The sequence below is a fragment of the Bidens hawaiensis genome, unplaced genomic scaffold (assembly GCF_021521415.1).
Source record: "Bidens hawaiensis isolate Kalapana, Puna unplaced genomic scaffold, B.hawaiensis_p1.1 tig00003536_1, whole genome shotgun sequence".
In the NCBI taxonomy this organism is placed as follows: domain Eukaryota; kingdom Viridiplantae; phylum Streptophyta; class Magnoliopsida; order Asterales; family Asteraceae; genus Bidens; species Bidens hawaiensis.
The window spans coordinates 305,588-327,715 of record NW_027491199.1 but is presented as its reverse complement, the minus strand read 5'-3'; positions in this window follow the sequence as shown (position 1 = coordinate 327,715).

Here is a 22,128-nt window from a genome sequence, read left to right as displayed (position 1 = left end):
TTATGTTGGTGATTCGTTACTAATTATCATCTGATTCGCTAAACTAATCCTTTGTAATTCGTTTGGTCAATTCGTTAAGTTGACTTGGTCAATTCGTTTGGTCAATTCGATAAGTTGACTTGTGATTCGTTAAACCTTCATCTCATTCGTTATCTGTTTCGCCATTTTGGTAATTCGTTAACCTTATTTGTGATTCGTTAAGTTGACTCGTTAAGTTGACTTTTGATTCGCTAAAACACTCACCTCATTCGTTAAGGTACTTCGTTACTGATCAGTTTTAACTTTGTTAAGACTTGATTCGCTACACTATTCACAGTTCGTTATACCTTTTCATTGATTCGTTAAACACAGTTCGTAGTTCGCTATAACTGTTCACACCCTTTAAATTTTTGAATTTCTTTTTAAAAAATGGCCGGTATGTATGCATTAGCGTCTCAAAACATGTTGATGCAACAGATGTTGCAACTTGATACCGAGATAGGTTCACATTCTAAATGTCCAAGATTGATGAAGTTCAGTGACTTTGCCAAGTGGGAACCTCGGTTTCGTGCACATTTGGGATCGGTTCATCCTGACTGCTCATATTGTCTTGATGAAGTTTATGTTGCACCAATGATTGGTGATGATACTATTGGATATACTCCTAAAGCTGTTTCTCAATACTCACAAGAAGAGAAGAAAGCTTTAGAAATTGAGATAAAAGCATATTCTACTTTGACTTTGGCATTACCAGAAAATATTTTTCATCAAGTCAGTAGTATCAAGAGATGTTCGTCTTTATTTCAACATCTGCGTATGAGAAGCATGGGAAACACTGCTGAGTGTAAGAAAGTGATGCTCAAGTTTCAGTTTTGAAACTTTAATTTATTGAAAGGAGAAACAGTTGAAGAGATGACAACAAGATATAGTCATTTAATTGCTGAAATGGACAAGATGAAAATGGAAATTTCTGAAAGAGACAAAATTGACACTATTAAAAGTGTGCTTCCAATTTCCTACTCAACATTTCTAATGGTTTTGAAAGAGAATGATTATTTTCTGAATGAAGACTTGACGGCACTTGAATTTCTACAAAAGATCGAAGCTAGAGAATATGATCTTAAGTGTCAAAAATCCTCCAAAGAAAATCAAGATCCAGCTTTCTATGGTGGAAGTATGCCTCTTAGTTCAACGATCTCTCCAGTCACTGCTTTTCTTACTCATGCTGCAAGTGAAAAAGAATCAGCTATGTTTAATGATCCAAAAGTTTGTTTCTACTATGCTGGTAATTCGGGTGGTTCTGGAAGTTCAACTAATACCAATCCATTTGCTACATCACCTAGTGTTAATATGAAGGAAGCTGAGCAAAACTTTGCTTTTCTGACGGCTTTTATGTCTTCATATGAAAACTTAGTGAGTAGTAAAATTGCCACAAGTGATTTAACAGATGAGGACTATGATCAGATAGATCCAGATGATCTAGAAATCATGGATTTGAAATATAACATGGCTATGATCGTTCGTAAAGTTAAAAGATTTATGCAGAGAACTGGAAAAGATCTTCCAGCTTTAAACAAGAAGTTGGGTTTTGACAAATTAAAAGTAAAGTGTTATAATTGTCAAGAATTTGGGCATTTCGCGAAGGAATGTGACAAACCAAGGAAAGAATACACTGGACCTCGTGGTCAAAGTCAAAATCCTTCTACACCACGAGGAAGTGATGCTGAAAAGAAACCATCTTACTCTACAACACAAGCAATGTTAGCAGATGGAATTGATTGGTCACAACGGTTACTATGCAATGATGTTCAAGCAAATTTGGCTATGTTTGGGTTACATAAAGATTGTCAAGATGCTACTGGTAGTGAGATGTCTTCTAATAATGATTATGGATCTGATTCTAACGACTCTTGCGACAAGCCTTCTGAATCAATGTTTGCTTGCATGGCTAAGATCAATGAGGCTAGTAATTCTATTTCTACTACTTCATTTGTTAAAGCATCATGTGTTGACTGTGAATCTAACAAATCTAAGTTAGAAGCATTGAAAAATCAAAATGATAATCTTATAAGAGAAATTGCTTCTCTTAAGGATACTTATCGACAATCTCTTGAATCTCAAAGGAAATCTCGAGAAAAGATTGAAGCATTGTCGACAAGTAACCACGATCTCAAAGCCGAGTTATTTGTGAAAATGACCATTAATGACCAAAAGTTTCAGGAAATCTTGAAACATCGTTCTAAGATAACTGAGCTTGAGAATGAGATTCTTGAATTGAAGAACAAATTGGGAAAATTTAGGAATTCATCTTTTCTGTTGAATGAAATTATTGAAGTATCTGGAAAACAAAAAGATTCTAAAAAGGGTATTGGTTTTGTTGAAATTTCACCACCTTTTCATAATGATTATAAAATTAATCCTTTTGCAAGAAACGAAGAGGATTTGATTCAAAAACAATCTGTGATTTCTGAACAACCTAAATTGGTTAAACCTGAAATTGTCAAATCCCAAGTTGTTCCTCAAAAACCTCATGTGGAAAGTAAAAAGGTCTTTGTTGAAAATGTTGACAAAGTGATTATTGAAGATGGGTTTGAACCTGAGATAATACACAAGAATAAGAACATTCCTAGTTCTAATCATATTCTTTGCGAACCTCAAGAGTTTGAGGAAGCTGTGTATGGTTAAATCAAATCTCAAATGAACAAGGAAGAAACTGTGAAAACCAAACCAGTGAGGACAAAGAAGTCAGTTAAACCAAAGATTTCTGACAAGGACTTAATGTGTTTCATTTATCCTCCGAGTTCTAAGTCTTCATTGGCTAGAGTTTTTAAGTTAAAGGGAATGGATACGATGTTCACTGAAAAAGATATTCCAATAAGTATTATCAAACCTGAACTTATTGAGAGTGTTTTTGTCAATGAAACTTCAAAAATTCAAGAACTTGAACGTGTGTATGCTCAAACAAAAACATCAGTTCAATCTGATCCATTGACTAAGGCAAAACAATTTTTAAAACAAGCTAAGAAGATTAACTTTGTGAAGTCAACTGGAACAGATACACTCAAAAGCTTTTCGAATTGTTCTAATTTAGATTTTTATTTAAAGAAGACATCTGACTTATCTGATGAGTTTGCTAAGAGCATGACTAAAAATGTGAGTCATCATCAATCATCTGCATCATTTATTCCAATTTCTTCTAAACATCATCATGTAGACATGCGAACTTGTTTTTTATGCGATCAACAAGGTCATGTTGTGAGGAATTGTAGTCAGCAAAACTTTCAGCATCTTCATCCTTTTATCAAGGACAAATCTAAGCCAATTCCAGTGGTCAAGGAGATCCTGAAACGACTTGTGTCGTATGCTGATGATACTCATATTTTGTTCTCTGATGTAAATCCTCGGAAGGTTTTTCGTATCAATGAGACACACGGTCAAGTGAATCCAAAATTCATTCCAACTGAACCTATATGTCAAAAAAAGAATTCAAACATTGTTCAAGCAGCGTACTTAAGACGAAAGTCTAAGAAGCCAGTAACTTATTCACAAGTGGCTGAACAACAATTGAAATCTGTTAAGGTTAATGTTCAAAGAGAAAACCAAAAGGTGCCCAAGACCGAGGCCTGGGCTGCCTTTTTGAACTAATCACTTTTGTTTGTGTGTAGGGTTCATCCAAGACCATTTCTGGTGAAAACTGGATCATGGATAGCGGATGTTCTCGTCATATCACTGGGAATCTCAACCTATTAACCAACGTAAGAAATATTCAAGGGGGTTAGGTAGCGTTTGCTGGGAATTATGGGGGCATGATCACACAAGTGGGTGAAGTTTCAAATGGTCACATTACATTTGAGAAAGTGAATTATTGCGATAAGGTTGATCATAACTTATTGAGTGTATCGCAAATTTGTGATAAAAAGTACACTACGATATTTACTGACAAAGAGTGTCTTATCTTGGAACCGGGTTATGTTATTCCCGAGGACATGGTTGTCATGCGATCACCACGATCTAATGATATTTATGTCTTAAATATGAGTTCTAAGATATCAACATCGATCGAAACATGTTTTGTCTCTAAAGCAACCGAGAAAGACTCGATTGAATGGCATCGTAGAATGGGTCACATACATGTCAGAAAGATGAATTATTTAATGGCAAATGACTTAGTTGAGGGTGTCTCGTTAAAGAATTTTAAGTTATCTGATCACTGCGTTGCATGCAAAAAGGGCAAGCAGAAGAAGAAGACACATCCCTCTAAGTTATTGAATTCCGTTGATACTCCTCTTTAACGACTTCATATGGATTTGTTTGGTCCAGTGAATCGTGCGAGTATTTTTGGAGACTGGTATTGTCTTGTAGTGACAGATGATTATTCAAGATATTCATGGGTGTTATTTATGAGTTCAAAAGATCAAACACCAGTTTTGGTACAAAACCTTATTACTAAGATCGAATCACTGTATAAACAAAAGGTGAGGAGAATCGGAAGTGATAATGGTACTGAATTCAAAACCACTATATTGGTTTTCTTTTGTATTCAAAAGGGAATTCACCAAGAATATAGTGCACCTTATGTACCTCAACAAAATGGTGTTGCTGAAAGGAAAAATAGAACTCTGATTGAAGCTGCACGTACAATGCTCGCTGATTCAAAGCTTCCTGTTCAATTTTGGAATGAGGCAGTGAATACAGCTTGTTATACGCTTAATCGAGTTCTAACAGTGAAACGACTCAAGAAAACAAGCTACGAGATCTTAAATAATAGAAAACCTAATTTAAAGTACCTGGAACCATTTGGGTGTCCGTGTACAATGTTGAAGAAGGATTCGGGTAAATTTGAAGAAAAAGCTATCGAAGGGTATTTCTTGGGATATGCATCTCCAAAGAAAAGGGTTTTTAATTTCACAACTGGCTGTGTTGAAGAATGGTACCATGTGGACTGTCAAAAGTACACAACTCCTCCTCAAGGGAAAGGTCCAGACTGGATGTTTGACTACGATAGTTTATTTAATTCTTTTACTCCTTCAACTGAACACATCGATGAAGATCTGGTTCGAGCATACTTTGAAGATCATTTGACCATTCCACAATCTTCAAATTCTAATGAAGTTGAAGCTCAACCAAATGCTCCAACTGAAGAATCTCAAGTTGTTTCTCCAGTTGCTATTGATAATGTTTCTACTTCTTCTGATGATGATCAAGCTGAAATTCAAGTTATTGATCTTGACAGTGATAATGCTTCATCTCCCGAGTTGGGTGAACATTACACTAACTTATTTGATAATGTTGTTGTTCCTGAAAATCCCACTCTTCGGATTCATGGATATCATCCACAGGAAAACATCATTGGAGAACTTGATGTGGGAGTTCGTACACGTCATCAAGTTGCTTCGTCAAGTGACAATAACACATTGTGTGCTTACACTAACTTACATTCTTTGGGAATTGTGAATATTGCTAAATTCAATTGCTTTCTATCTCAAGTTGAGCCAACGACAGCTCGTAAGGCACTTGAAGATCCTTTTTGGGTAGAAGCTATGCAAGAGGAATTACAGCAATTTGCACGTTTGGGTGTTTGGGATTTAATAGACAAACCTGCTAGAGTCAAGAAAGCCATTCCGACTAAGTGGGTATTTAAGTGTAAGAAGGACGATCGAGGGGTGATTGTCAGAAACAAAAGCACGTCCAGTGGTGCAGGGTTTTCATCAGCAAGAGGGTATTGATTACACAGAGGTATATGCTCCAGTTGCAAGATTAGAGTCGATTCGAATCTTCCTGGCTATCAAATGGATGTTAAAAGTGCTTTCCTCAATGGTGAATTATACGAGGAAGTATTTGTCCAACAACCACCTGGTTTTGAAGATCCTGATTATCCAGACCGTATTTACCGATTAAACAAGGCCTTGTATGGTCTACATCAAGCCCCGAGAGCTTGGTATGGCACGCTCACCGACCATCTAACTGATAATGGCTTCAAACGAGGAACTGTTGACTGCACTTTATTTCATAAAACTGTTGGTGACGATCTTCTTCTAGTCCAGATTTATGTTGACAATATTATTTTTGGGTCTACAAATGACACATTATGTAAGGAGTTCGAGAAGTCCATGCAAACAAAGTTCGAGATGAGTTCGATGGGAGAGATGAATTTCTTTTTAGGGTTGCAGGTTCACCAGTCTGCTCATGGAATTTTTATTCACCGGACTAAATATGTGAACGACGTCTTGAGCCGATTCAAGATTTCTGCCTGAAAAATCCCTTCAACTCCTCTTCCAGTATGGCACAACTTATCATCGGATGAATTGGAGGATACCGTTGATCCAACCCTTTGTCGTGCTATGATTGGTTCTCTAATGTATTTAACTGCTTCTCGATACGATATTATGTTTGCTGTTTGTCTTTGTGCTAGGTATCAAGCAAGTCCACGAGTGACTCACCTAGCTGCAGTTAAGAGAATTCTTCAGTATTTGACGGGAAGTTCAGACATCGGGTTGTGGTACCCCAAGGATGATACTTTCGTTCTTACTGCCTACTCAGACTCAGATTATGGAGGATGCAAGAGCAATTTCAAATCAACGACTGCAGGATGTCAATTTTTAGGAAACCGGCTTGTTTCCTGGCAGTGTAAGAAGCAGACAACGGTCTCCACTTTAACCGCCGAAGCTGAGTATGTTGCAGCCTCGAGTTGCTATTCCCAGGTTTTGTGGATACAACAACATCTTCGCGACTACGGTTTGAAGTTTTTACTACTCCCATCTTGATTGATAATTCTGCTGCTATTTGTATCACCAAGAATCCCGTACAACATTCTAAAACGAAATATATCGAAATTCGATATCATTTTATACGGGATTGCTATGAAAAGAAATTAATCAATCTTGAGAAAGTACATACTGATTTTCAAAAATCCGATCTGTTTACTAAAGCTTTTTTCAAAACGCGTTTTAAATTTTTGCTTGATTTAAACGGATTGAAGACTCTCGCTGATATCCTTAAACAAGGATGACTATCTTTATTTTCTGTCATATTTTTTTAAAAAATTTATTTTGGTTTTAGGGGGTGAAAATCTAGAAAATACAAAAAGAGTGTGTTTCCGTTTGTATAGATAAAATCCAAAAACATGAAAAAAATTTAAAAAAAAAATTGAAAATCCAAAAAGAATGTGATTTATGTTTTTATACAGAAAAATTTTTGAAAATCCAAAAAGAATGTGATTTATGTTTTTGTACAGAAAAATTTTGAAAATCCAAAAAGAATGTGATTTATGTTTTTATACAGAAAAAATTGAAAAATCAAAAAGAATGTGATTTATGTTTTCAAAAAGTGTTTATAACAAAATTAAAAAAGACAAAAATATTGTGTTTTTGAGTGTTTGTACAGAGAAAAACCAAAAAGATTTTTGCAGACATTTTTAGATTATTTTCTCGCTGAAAATTACGTCGGTTATTTAAGTTTATGAAGCATGCTTGCATGTCTTGGTCCTATGATTCACTTGTGAATTGATGGTTAGCCATTTATTTATTAACTTAAGTTAACTGGGGCGATTAAATTTATCTTTTCTTTATTTTATGCTCCTCAAAATTTTGAGTTTTTGAAGCAAAAAGAGAACATGATAGTACATTGATTATCTTGACCCCAAATTCAGCAAAAAGTAAGCTTAAAAGACTGTGTGCTTAATTGCATTGGTGCATTGGTAGGTCTTAAAACAACCCAGTAGAGTAAAGTATGTGATATAAACATAAAGAAACGCCAAATTGAAAGGGGTGTTAGTCTCTAGCAAAAGTCTCGGTGAGGATGGCAGAAATGTAATAACCAGTCATACTCAAGCCTTATATTTGTTGATCACCCAAAAATCAAATAAAGCAAATAACAAGCGTTAAGATTCTGGACACTGTGAGTCTTTATGCGGCTTAACCATCTGGGTATTCATAAGCATGAATATTTCACTCGCCTTCTAGAGCAAACCCAAAGTCATTAAACTTGATCACCGCTGTACTTCGTACAATTTAAATTACTGACTTGATCAAAATCCGCTGTTAGTCATACAATTGTTCCTCCCTTGCGTGCGTCTTAATACCATTAAGAAACGGACCCCAGGGGATACAATGTATGTAAGCCGACAGATGGACTCGTGCATACTCATTCACAGTAAAGGAAACTTGATGCATTGCTCAAAATTTCTACAATTGGTATCAAAATTTTGATCAACAATATAATGGTTTAAGTCAAGTTGGGGTGATTTGGCAAAAATCAAATTAAGCTTGAACCGTGATTAGAGGCTGATAGTTTCTGATATTCTGTGCTTTAATTGAACTATTTAATCATATCACAAAAATACCTGAATGTGTGTTATTAGATTTATGTGGACAACAATACCAATGACCGATTTATCGCCAGTCATAATATCGCTGAAATATAAAACTGTGATGGAAGGGAAATTTGGTCAATATGATTCTCTGCTCAAACTCAACAAATATACAAATATATACTGTTTTTGGTAAAATCATTGAAAAACACAAAAAGATTGTCTATCTTTTAAGGGACCGGATATTTTTTTTTGTAAATACATTCTTTAAATTCTTACAAAATACCAAAAATATTTTCGTCTTCTTTGTACAAAATACTTAAATAATTTTAAGTTATGTTTCGGAAATCTGAAACATTTTTAATGTATCTGGTTGTCGGGATAAAAGGGTTTCTCGATAATTTGATTTATTTATTTATTTAATTCTTTAATTAATTCATTAATTTATTCATTTAATTATTTAATTTAAAATTAAATAAAAGAGTTTATTTCGCTAAAATCTAATTCTTTATTTATGGATAACGAACTAGGTGATTCTTTAGCGAACTAGTTTCTGGTTCGCTAACCTAATTCGCTTTCGCACTCTGTAACGAATCATCCCTTCGTTATGCATATTTAACGAATCATGACACGAATCATGTCTTGATTCGCTACCTTTAATTTAACGAATCAAGTAGCGATTCGCCAACATAAGGTAACGAATTGAGTTAGCGAATGGGCTAATTCGTTAACTTTAAATTACACGAATCGTCTTATTCGTACAAGTTGTAACTAGGGTTATGTGCACTGTTCAACCAACTACTCAAAGCTCGGTGGTGTCGCTAACTACTAGCACTCCGATGCTTACCTTGACGACGACGATGGTGTCACATGAGAGGCTCGGTCTAATCCCTCAAATGGCGTTGACCGAGATACCGAGGCCTCATGCTGTGATGTCTACAGTATCTTCCACCACATCTATGAGACCTCCTCCTCTGCCAACAACTACTCTTTCTCCACCTCCGCCTAGTGATGTCTCTTTTATGAGGATTACTCGACCTCAAGGACCTATTCAACCAGTTCATCCATCTGTATACAATTTGCCACCAGGTCGTCAAACTGAAATGCTGCTAAATCTGCTACATCTATATGAAAATTAAATGGCAGCTGACCGTCAAACTCAAGAAAGACTCATGGAGAATCAACGTCGAATGATGAGTTATATTTCTTTCTGTCAGAAGGAGACTAAGTCGTTATGTACGATTGTTGAGTCTCAGGGGGTGAAATTAAAGGAACAATAAGAGTTGATTTTACAATTAACTTGTAAAGATGATGCCCTCAAGAAAATTAAAAATAACGGAGATGATCCTGACGAATCTGATGCAGGAGGTGAGCCTAAACAATCGCATGATTCATCCTCTGGTGCAGATGTTAGTGGCGGTGATGATTCGAACAAGCAGATAATTATTTATCAAGATCCAACAGCTGCCAAGCCAATTGAAATGATTGCAGCTAACACAGTGATTTTTGTTGATGGATTGGGGGTGGTTAGAAGTGTGGTGAACAGAGATGAGATAGAGGACGGTGAGTTTATTGTTAGATCTTTGACACGGGAGCAGATTTCGATTCTGCTTGGGCTGAATGATGATCAGTTGAATGCTTTAGAGACTGAGCCCGATGTCGAAGTGATCAATGAAGAAGAAATGGAAGTTGATCCGTTATTTATGGATACGGATTTTATTTATGAGAACGAGGAGATTGAGATGGAGGATGTGACAGCTGAAGAGTACCCGGACTTGTATCAACACGCAAACGTTGATCAAGGTGCTCTGGTATTTTACGAAGATGTAATTAAAGAGACTGAGGATGAACTAGAAAAGGTTGTGCAGCGAACAGTTTCTTCACTCAAAGAAGTGACTGATGATGACATAGAAAGATGGTTCAAACGTCAGAAAGTGGGTAAGATTATCAGTGCTTATCGGTATGTATATCAAGAAAGAAAAGATACCGTTGCTGCTTGGATTGATGCGAATCAGGTGACTACCTTCAAGACTGTTTCTAAGGTACATGGTGATATTGTCTCCTGGCTCTATGATTCAGACCTTAAAGTATGTATAGTCAAGTGGGAAAAGGGTGTCCAGTATTACGAGAGGATAATGGATGTTTTAACTCTACCGCGTTGGGATGTACGTACCCTCGCGAGACGTCCATTTATCAATCGTGGAGGTCACCGAACGGCTGAGTGGTTTCATCAACACTTACTGTTCGAGGTCAATCATGGCTTCAAATTCTTCAAGCCCCAGGTTCCAAGATGCAAGCGCATTGACGAGATTAATCCAAGGACCGGCTGGAAGAAACTTGTCTTGAAAGTGAAGCCGCCAAAGACAATGAAAAAGGTTCCTGTGAAGACAATGCCTCAAGATATTTATCTGTCTTTCAGCCGTTGGTACTATGACAATCGTACTGGCGAGGCCGTTATTGTTCGTGGTCGAGGACTGCAGACCGAGCTCATCAAGATAATCGACCCGATGTGGTTGGTTAATTTATCAGAGACAGACAACGACGTGCTATACAGGAAGCAGATTTTGTTTGAACGCCAAGAAGATTACGACCTGGCTATGCAATTCCAACGAGTCGTTCGTGTGTGTCACGAACATGGAATTCATAGTTGCAGAGACTGGCAGTCCAAGCGCTTCAAATAAGTTAAAGACAAAGAGCTCAAGACGAGGGGGTGTCTGTTAGTGCACGGTTTTGCGTCTGGAGTCTTTGTATTTTTCGTTATTGTTTATTTGATAATTAATGTAATATTTAATGTTTATATTGGACTAGTTCGTTAAGATTAAGTCTAGTTCACTAGGGATGTTAGCGAACTAAGACTAGTTCGTTAAGGTTAAGTCTAGTTCGCTAGGGATGTTAGTGAACTAAGACATTATAATATATTCCCTCCTGATTCGTTAGGGGATGTTAATGAATCAGGGGGTGGTTCGTTATGTTAAGTTATGTAACGAAGGGGAAGTTGGTTCGCTAGGGGATGTTAGCGAACCAGGTCGCCTTCTATATATAGTGAATAACTGTTCACTTGTAAAAAAGAGGTTGGGAGATATAAGTTTATAGAGAAAAATCTTGAGTAATTACTCTCTCTCAAGCTTCATCATAATATTATTGATAATATATACACATACATAACATTAAATCAAGGTTAATTATGAGCTAGATCTTTAATAGTGGTAATTAGGTAATGTACAGATCTGAGATCTGTTTTATTGTTATCGACTGTTAATCCGGGATCAAACAATTTATTCAAAGAGCGAGTCTGATCATGCTGAAGTTGTTTTGCCACTTGTTGTTGTTGAATAACCGGTGATTGTTGAACTTTTTGTTGTGGAATAACCGGTTCCTGTTGTTGCCTTTGAACATATACAAAGTTCCCTTGATTCCACCTTTGATTGCCATCACCTCCCTTGTAATAGCCTGTCTCCTCATAACCCTCGAACTCCCTTACAAATCCTTCACTGAAACCATCACCTTGCGTTCCCAATGATTGCATAAAAGGAGGTGGTTGATACTGGAATCTTGATTGTGGTTGTTGAAAAATAGGAATACTATTCACTATTGGTGGTTCTTGTTGGTATGGAGGTTGTTGGTATTGTTGGGATGATGATGAACCGAAATTAGGAAAGAGTTGGGAAATAGGTGGCAATGTTGATGAAGTTGGGTATGAATATTGGCCGACAGTGGGCACATGTTGGGTCAATCTTAGCTGGTTTGTACTTAGGTTTGTGTTTGGTTTTGTATCGTGTTTTGTGCGTGTATGTAAACCGAGATCATTGTGATCTCGGTGGGCTTCGGGCTTGTGTTGGGCTAGGTGTAGTCCCTATATATAGTCATATTGTATGTAGGGTTAGGTTGACTGTTCATTAGTATTGTTGAACGTGTGTTTGTGTAACAAAGTGATTAAGCACCCGACGTTAATATACGTGTGTTTTGAAGCATCCCGTGTGTTCTTTATTTGCTTAATCGTTTTCCTTGAATCGTCTTGTGTTATATTCCGCAATAACATCAAGAGTTGATATCACATTAGACGATCCGTTCTAAGGACTTACAATTGGAATCAAAGCCAATTGACCTAATCTAGGCTCAGTAGTGATATCAAAATATTCAAGTTTTTTGATTCATTGGTTAAATTGGTGATGTTGGAGTTTTGTTTGTTTTTTGGGTAAACAATGCATCGGAAAAGAAGAATTAGAAGAAGAGGTATTTTTGGTCAAGAATTGAGTGTGGTTTGGAAAAAATTCAAATCCCATAAATCTCGGGATTTAGTTGCTACCAGATCCAATCAGTCAAACGTGTTCTCGGGCATTTTAGAATGTTTTCGGGGTAATTTGCGAGTTCTTGGCCAAAGACTCTGGGTGCTTGAACAAATTTTCATCGTTTTCGGCATAGTTTGTGTGTTCTCGGTTAATTTCAAGCGTTCTCGGGCAAAGTTGATAGTTCTCGGTCACATTTCAGGGTTTTCAGTCAGATTTAGTTGTTCTCTGTTAAGTTTTACCATTCTCGGTCAACACCAGTTCTCGGTCAACGCTCGTTCTCGGTCATTAGGTGTTCTCTGTCAATTTTGTTGGTTCTTGGCTGGACTACACTTGGGCCTGATCTGTTTGGCCTTTGAAAATATACTTGTGTTGGTGCATGATGTCAGTAGTTCAGTATATAGTGTCTGTAATCGAGTCGTTTGGATTAGTATTTTGTATTAAGCGAAGTTAGCTAACAAGTTCGCTGATATAGGCGAACTTGTTAGATAAGCGAAGTTAGTGACAACTTCGCCTGAACATGCCAGGCGAAGTTGTCGTGTTTATAAGGTTTAGGTTACGGCAGTTTTAGTTAATCAGTGATTTATTGTTAATCGAGTTGTAACGAGTTTACGTGTTTGTGTAATCAATGATCATTGTATCACGTGTTTCCAGTTGCAATACAACGTGTCTTTGTTTATTGTAACGTGTGTTTAATCGTGTTAACTCGTATCGTCTTCTACGCTCGTAACGTCTTACGTAGGGATTTCGCACCTACGTAGAACGAGATATTCCGTGTAGATCCGGCTGGGAACCTACAATTGGTATCAGAGCTTTTGCTTGTGATTGTGTGGTTCAGGATTATCACGCGGGTGTAGAAATCGTTCCGTTTGACTATTCGCGGGACGAGTTTACCGAGTTTTTGTGTCCTACTCACCTCCCACCATCAAAAACAACCCATAACACCTTCACATACCTCGCAAAATCCAGAAATCAAACCTGCAAAAACATCGTGTTCATCAGGCGAAGTTGCCGTCACTGTTAGTAGGGTTTCGGCGAAGATATAAGGTTAAGCGAAGTTATCCACAACTTCGCCTACCTCTCAAGTTCGCTTATCTCAAGCGAAGTTATCTACAACTTCGCCGAATCAGGCGAAGTTATCCACAACTTCGCCTACCTCTCAAGTTCGCTTATCTCAAGCGAAGTTATCCAGAACTTCGCCTACTTCACAAGTTCGCTTATCTCAAGCAAAGTTATCTACAACTTCGCCAAATCAGGCGAATTTAAAAAGGGGAGCGAAGTTAAGAATCAGCGAAGTTAAGATTTAAGCGAAGTTATCCACAACTTCGCCTACAGTACTGCTAAGAATAAAATTTTTATTTTTCGAGTTTCTTTGTGTTTCGTGAAGATGACTTCAATAAATATTACGGAACTGGTAAAGATGGAAGTGGAAGCGGGTTCAGCTACTAAGGCACCGAAGATGCTCAAGGTAACCGATTTTGTGGCGTGGAAAGATCGGTTTGAACAGTATGTTAAATACCAAGATGCTAAGATGTGGGTGTGCATTCAAGATGGATACATTCCACCAACTGCTGAGTATGAGGGTCGTGATCAGATTAAGAAATACAACAAGATGGAAGAAGAAGAAAAGAAAATGTATGAGGCTGAAAGCAAAGCTCATGCAGCGATAACAATGGCTCTTCCACAAGAGATTCTTCACACCTTCAGGAAGTATACAAGTGCTAGAGAACTTTGGGAAGCGCTTGAAAGCCGATTTGATGGTAATGTGGGGATTCGTGCATCAAAGATTAAACTACTTAAAACCCAATTCTCGGTGTTCAAGTACTTGAAGAATGAATCACTTGATGATATCATCACTAGATATTATCATCTGATGACAGAACTAAGAAATTATTCCATTGCTTACAAAGAAGATGAGATCGTGGAAAAGCTTCTTGATGCTCTCCCAGCGAAATGGGAGATGTACACTGTCTTGATGAGAGAAAACAAAGAGTTTGCCGACTATGACTTGGAAACAGCAGTCAACAAATTACGAACTTTTGAACATAACATGGTTCGAAAAGAGACACCTACTGATCAGGTTCAGGATCCAGGAATGTATGGTGCAAAAGTTAACTCAAGTTCAAGTTCGAAGTCTGAATCATCTGTTTACTACTCAAAGAGAGAGTCGGGCGCTAACTCAACACATGAAGGACATGTATCTCTCAACATGAATGGTGATGTGTGTTTTGTAGCTGGTGGATCAAATGCTTCTAAACCTCAAGCAACCAAAAGTAGTTTTTCCTCAAGTGTTCCTAACAACAACTACTCTAAGATGCCCATGAGTGTTAAATCTGCTGAACAGCAGTTTGCTCTCTATGCATCTTTCATTGCTTCTTATGAAAATTACATTCAAGGCAAGATTTTTGATCCTGCAACGTTAGACGAAGACTATGATCAGATCGACGCTGATGATCTGGAAGAGATGGATCTGCAGTGGCAGATGGCGATGATTGTGAGAAGGGTTAAACGGTTTATGAAGAAGACTGGTAGGAAGTTTGTGGGTGAAAGACCAGGGTTTGATAAGTCGAAGGTTAGGTGTTACTACTGTCAACAGAATGGCCACTTTGCGAAGGAGTGCACAAATGAACGTGTAGAACGCAGTCAGACCAGGTCTACACAACAGAGTGGTGGTAATGAGAATAGAGCCATGATATCCAGATAAAACGGGGAGTACAACTGGAATCTGCATATTGAGGAAGTGTTCGAACAAGCCAATTTAGCGAACATCGAAACTGCAGGAAGTGAGAAAGTAACTGGAGAAAATGAAGCTTACATGGCAGAAGTGGCAGACCAGCTCACCGAGGTAAGTACTAAACTCCCTTGTACGAAATGTGAAAATCTGTCTGAACAATTGACAACTATAACTGATCAGTTTGTTAGTTTGGATGCTCAATTTAAAACATTAAAGAAGATCATCATTTCACTAAAGCTAGAGAAAATAGTTACAAGGTAAAAATAAAAGCTAGTGAGAAAGATATCAGAAGTCTTAAAGCAAAGCTAGCTGAAAAAATACAAGTAATTGATCTTAGCTATGAAGTGTTAGAAGAGAAAACCAAACTAATAGCTAAAAGGGATAAACAGATAGCTGATCACCAGGTGAAAGTGGTGGAACTTAACAGAAAACTTGAGCAATTCAGAAATTCCTCCGCTATACTTGATCACCTAGTTAGTGATCAAGGTTCCCCAGTTAAAAGGGGAGGAATTGGATATCATGAAGTTCCATCACCTTACAATCATAACTATACTTATGATCCTAGTTATCAGAAATCTGTTGATGTTGATTTTGGTCAGACAGTTCCGGTTAAGGTTACTATTAAAGAACCAGAAGTTAGTAAAGGCGAAACAAGTAAGCCTGTTTCGAGTGTTAAGATTTCTGTTCCTAGTCCTGTCTCATCAAACTCGGACAAGTCATCCGAGTCGAGTGAGACAAAAGAAAAGGCAGTGTTACCAAAAAGTGGAGAGAAACATAAAACACCTGAAAAGAAATCTCCACTAAACCCGTATGTCCCACCATATGTGAGACAAGCGGGCAGTAAAGCAGCCTCAACATCTAAAACAACTATTGAAAAGAAAGTTGAACACATGTGTTGTTTCAGATGTAATCAATTAGGACACCTAATTGCTGATTGCCCTCTGAAGCAGAGATTCAGAGGTGTGAGGCCTTCGAAAACTGAGAACAGAACTAACCGTAATCACTATAATGGTAAAAATGAAAACTCATCAAAGTTCAGAAATTGGACTAATCCTGGTTTTCAAAGAAATCGATCTCAGTTTTTCACTGCTAACAACCAAACCATAAATAATAATTCATTTAATTCACGAAGGTTTGGATGGCCTCATAGTCAATCTACAAGAAGGTATCCTTTTAGGACTTACAGAAATTATTCTGATACTAACTTTGGACAGCCAAGGTACGGGATGTATCGACCCAAGACCAATAGGTATTGGGTCCCTAGATTTTAATCCTCTGCTTTAAGCGTGCAGGAACAGTTGAACAGGGCTGCAAACAATCTATGGGTTGTGGATAGCGGCTGTTCCCGGCACATGACGGGGAACAAGAATTTGTTACACGACTGGAAACCTGTTCAGGGAGGAAGAGTGAGTTTTGCTGGAGAAAGTGGTGGAAGGATTACAAGAATTGGGACGGTGACTAATGATCTGTGACAAAGATTTCACCGTGCACTTTACCAAGAATGAAGCGATCGTGCTGTATCCTGGTTTCAAGATACCAGAGGATTGGATAGTAATGAAGGCTCCAAGAGAAAAGAATACGTATATTATGGACATGAGGTCGACTGAGATGGCAACAGAAGAATCTTGTCTTCTGTCAGATGCAATCAGAATCGAAAGTCAACAACAGGTGGATGCCAGTTTCTTGGAGGCAGATTAGTGTCATGGCAGTGCAAGAAGCAGACCTCAGTCGCCATTTCAACCTGTGAAGCAGAATACATGGCAGCATCGAACTGCTGCTCCCAGGTTCTTTGGATTCAACGGCAATTAGGCGATTATGGTTTGAATTTCACTCATACTCCTATTTGCATTGATAACACTGTTGCTATCTCAGTAACTAACAATCCCGTAAAGCATAGCAAAACTAAACATATTGACATCCGTCATCATTTTATACGGGATTGTGCTGAGAAGAAACTGATTGTGCTCGAAAAGGTTGATACGTTAGATAATTTCGCTGACTTGTTTACTAAAGCGTTTGACAAAAATCGTTTTCAAAACCTTGTTGAGCTGAATGGGATGATCAATCCCGAGTAACCGTGTTTTGTGTTTTTGTTTAAAAAAAAAAAAAAAAAAAAAAACTCACGTCACTATCGCTTAGAATTATGTCGGTTGCCTCAATTTGAAGGACATATCTTCGGATATGTTTGGTCCTCATTTCTACGTGTAGACTATGAGGATAGCCATTAACCAGATGACTGAAAGTGACCGGGGCGGTTTATGATGTGTTTTTATTCTTTCGCTGAAAATTAGTCGGTCATACGTAGTTAGAAGGACATATACTTGTATGTGGTCGGTCCAGCTGATCCATTGGATCTTCAGGATAGCCGTTTACCTGAAAACTTCAATTTGATCGGGGCGATTGAAGTTAAAATTTTTTACGGGAGATGAAATTCTTTTTCAAGTCTACTACTTCGTAAGAAGTTCCTTTACTATGTTTAACAGAAAATTGATCCAACCTTGGAAAGTGATAGATATACTGATTCTGTGTGCTTAACTAGTGAAGTTATTAGGCCTAAAAGACTTTAGAACGGTCATTGTATGTCATGGTAGCTTCTTATGGTGCGTAAGAGTAGAAGTGATACTAACTAAATCTACTCGATTTTACGTGGAAACTCCTTAAGAGTTGTGTATGTCTCCATATATATCTTTCCGAATGATAGGCAGAAAAGCGATTACGCAGTCATACACGAGCCCGTGAGTGTTCTGATTCCCGTGAAGATAGCGTGTCAAGAAACTGCAGTGATCCAGATTCGGGACTTGCAGTTGTTTACTACTCTGAAGTTGTGTAAATACTTAAAAAAAAAAAAAAAAAAAAAAAAGGACATTCTAGAGTTCATAATGTTCATACTTCTCAATCAAGATGTAAGAAAGAGAACGGGATGAAGAGTCTAAAGATCGAAGAGTACTTACTATTTAATCAGACACTACGGGTCGAGGTCAACTCGGGGTGACTTGGGGAAAGCCAAATACGCTTTGAGAATAGATATGAGGCATCATAATCTCTGAGTTGTTGCCCATTTAAGTTTTGAGCTTAATTGAACCTAACCCGTATCACAGAAACGATGAAAACTATTCTAAGTTATTTACCTGCTTACAACCTGTTTCTTTATGTCATAATACAGCTAAACATGGATCTATGTGACAGTCACTTAGTTAGTATGATTCATGTTCGGATCTTTTCTAAAACATGGTAGTCCCTGTTAAGACTGAAATTTGATCTCGTGTACTTTATTGTTAAAATTCTTTTCTACTTATGTAGTTGTATGATTTTATACCTGGTTACTTGGTCTTGATCGTATCATTTAACGCTCTAAAGGTTGTTTTAAAACTTAATTGCAAATTGTTCAAATTATGGGGTTTGTTTTGTAAAGTTCAATATATCGGCGAACTTGTGCATAACTTCGCCTGCAATAGGCGAAGTTATCCATATCTTCGCCGGTATAACTCCGCCCCTATATAATGGATTTTTAAGGTCAGACTGTTCATTATTTTCAAATCGGCGAACTTATCTTCTGAAACCCTAAGCGAACTTATATCTCGAGTATTACAGTCGTCCCTGCTGATAGAACATGGCAAAATCGTTGATGCTTTGAAGGAGTTCTTGGCATCTCAGGGGGAGACAAGAGCTGTAAGGGCGATGAGCTGAGGACTAAGAAACGAAATGATCGAGACGATGATCCCAATGCATTGAAAGGTGCAGGTGGAGAGTTGCCAAGAACTGAACAAGCTCTTGGGACTTCCACATCTCAGGGGGAGTCAACAAGTGCGGCTGGAGGTACAGGTGATGATGTGGTGGTCGTGGACGTTGAGGAGATGGATAATGAGTTTATAGGTGATGATGATGTATTATCAGTTGACGAGATAGAGAAGATTGGTGCAGAGATTGTTATTGATAATGAGATAGAAGAGGGAGAGATTGTAGAAGAGAATGTGGAGCATAAAGATATTGATAATGAGATAGAAGAGGGAGAGATTGTAGAAGAGATTGTACGTGAAGGAGTTCATGCTTGATGATGAAAGACGCAAGATTGTTGAAGATTACGAGACACGTGTTTGAAGATAAAGATATGAAGCTACTGCCAAGGGGGAGTCTGTTGGTGCATGATGTCAGTAGCTCAGTATATAGTGTCTGAATCGATTCGTTTGGATTAGTATTTTGTATTAAGCGAAGTTAGCTAACAAGTTCGCTGATATAGGCGAACTTGTTAGATAAGCGAAGTTAGTGACAACTTCGCCTGAACATGCCAGGCGAAGTTTTCGTGTTTATAAGGTTTAGGTTACGGCAGTTTTAGTTAATCAGTGATTTATTGTTAATCGAGTTGTAACGAGTTTACGTGTTTATGTAATCAGTGATCATTGTATCACGTGTTTCCAGTTGCAATACAACGTGTCTTTGTTTATTGTAACGTGTGTTTAATCGTGTTAACTCGTATCGTCTTCTACGCTCGTAACGTCTTACGTAGGGATTCCGCACCTACGTAGAACGAGATATTCCGTGTAGATCCGGCTGGGAACCTACAACTTGTACTTTACTTACTGAACCAATACTATTATTATTGTTCAAAATGGACAAAATAACTAATGGTAATGGGTCAACAAGTGCTACACTACATCAAGAACTGGACTCCATCATGGGAACTGCTACTCGCATACCTCGCATGCTGTCTCATGAGGGGTCTAGCGAGTGGAAGTTCATATTTGAGAAATACGTTAAAATGAAAGATGCCAAGGTTTTGAGAAGTATCGTTAGAGGTCCTCAAGCTATCACATACCAACGTGAAAAATCTGAGGAAGATGTTGTGAAACCTGTTGAACTGTACGATGATGCTGATTTTGAAAAAATGGAAGAAGATGAAAAGGCACTTTCAACTTTGATTACGGCACTCTCACCTGATATTGCCTTGGGATTTAGAGAACTACAGCCTGCTAAGGCACTAAGGGAAGCCTTGATTGAAGTGTATGAGGGTAATGAGGATATGAGGAGGAGTCGTCAAGATCTCTTGCGACGGAAGTTTAACATGTTTTATCACGTTCTGGGAGAGTCGTTGGAAATTCGGCTGCATAGGTTCATAGCCCTTGTGACTAAGATGAGATCTGCATATATCAATCTAATAGCCGCTGAAACAAACAATGAACTTGTAAATTCCATGCCTCAAAGTTAGGACATGAATGCTGTAGTAATTATGAAGATGAAAGATATCAACAGGCTAACACTGTCAGAAGTTATGGCAATCATCAAGGCTTGTGACATGGATGACAAGCAACGTGCCATAAACCATGAAAACTCTTACAATGCAGCTGGCTACATTGTTGCTTCCAAAAATGCACTCATTTCACAAGACAGCTTCTCAATGTTCAAAGCTACTCAGGGGAAACATAATCAGCAAATCAACCTCAGAACAACTTCTCAATGTTAAAATCCGCTCAAGGCTAATTCTCTCGAGCTGCACCGCAACCAGCTCCAGTTTTCTTTCCTAAACCTCCTCAACCACCTGCTGCTACCGTTAAACCTCAAACATCTGTTGCTTCTTATAGTCAGGGTTCCAGTCAGATTCCTCCTATTTCAAGGGAAACTCAGGAAAACATTGCTTTAATGGTGAGGTTCATGAATTGCTACAATGCCTTTCTTGACGGAGACCTAGTTCAACCAGTAGTAGCTGCTGAGCTTGATCAAATTCATCATGATGATGTAGAAGAAATGGATATCTCTTGGCAAATCGCCATGGCAGTGTTTCGTGCAAAGAAGTTTACTAAGAGAACAGGCAGAAACAATTGGAACGTGCCAACTAATCAGAAGTTGGGTTTTAACAAGGATACTCTGAGGTGCTAAAACTGTCACGAGCCGGGTCACTTTGCTCTTGAATGCACCAACCCAGCGAAGGAAGGAAACATGGAAAGGGCGCTGCTTCCAGTGGGAAATGTTAGGGAGAAAATGGGACAGGTACTACTGAAGGTGAATGGGGTATGGTAGCTCAACAATTCTCCTGGAATGATCAGATGGTAGCCCTCAACATAAATAATCAGACTGCCAACTTTGCTCGTGTTGAAAGTGTTGAAGAAGAGAATGCAAACAAGTTAAGGAGCTTCAATTTGCTTTCATGGCGTTCACTCCCTCCAACTCATCCAAGGTAAGTTCTTTACTATGTTCTCAAGCTTGCATTAATAAAGTATATCTCTACAAATCTCATAATAGTAACTTGCTTAGAGGCATGGAAACAATAAAATCTAGAAATTTTGCTCTTAAGAAAAATGAAAAAGCTTTCAGAGATAATATTGAGGCACAAAAAAGGATTTTTCTAAACTTCAACCCAATTTTAGTATAAAATGTTGTCATCATCTGGATGCTAAACAAAAAATTGTCGAGTTAACTGCTGAACTGGAAGCCTCTAAATTAGAATTTATTAATTTAACTGATAAATTTAAAAGATCTGAACTAGATTTTAAAAAATTCGAAGGCTCCAGTATTGTTGTTAACTCCATGATTGAGAATCAATTATGGTGGAAAGAAAATTTTGGTGAGGGGATCGGATACAGTTCTATACCCCCTCCATACAACGAGAATTGCACCAATCTTCCTCTTACCAAAGAACAGGAAGAAAGGGTAAAAACTATGAAATATGGTAAGAATAATGAGAATGGCAAAGATACTCCTGATTCAGTGAAAGCTACTGAGTCAACCTCAGGGGTGAATGATACTAATGCGTTTACTTCACGTGCAGATGAATTAATTGTCGAGGATTGGATTGATGAGGATGATGATTTGCCTATTTTGAATAATAA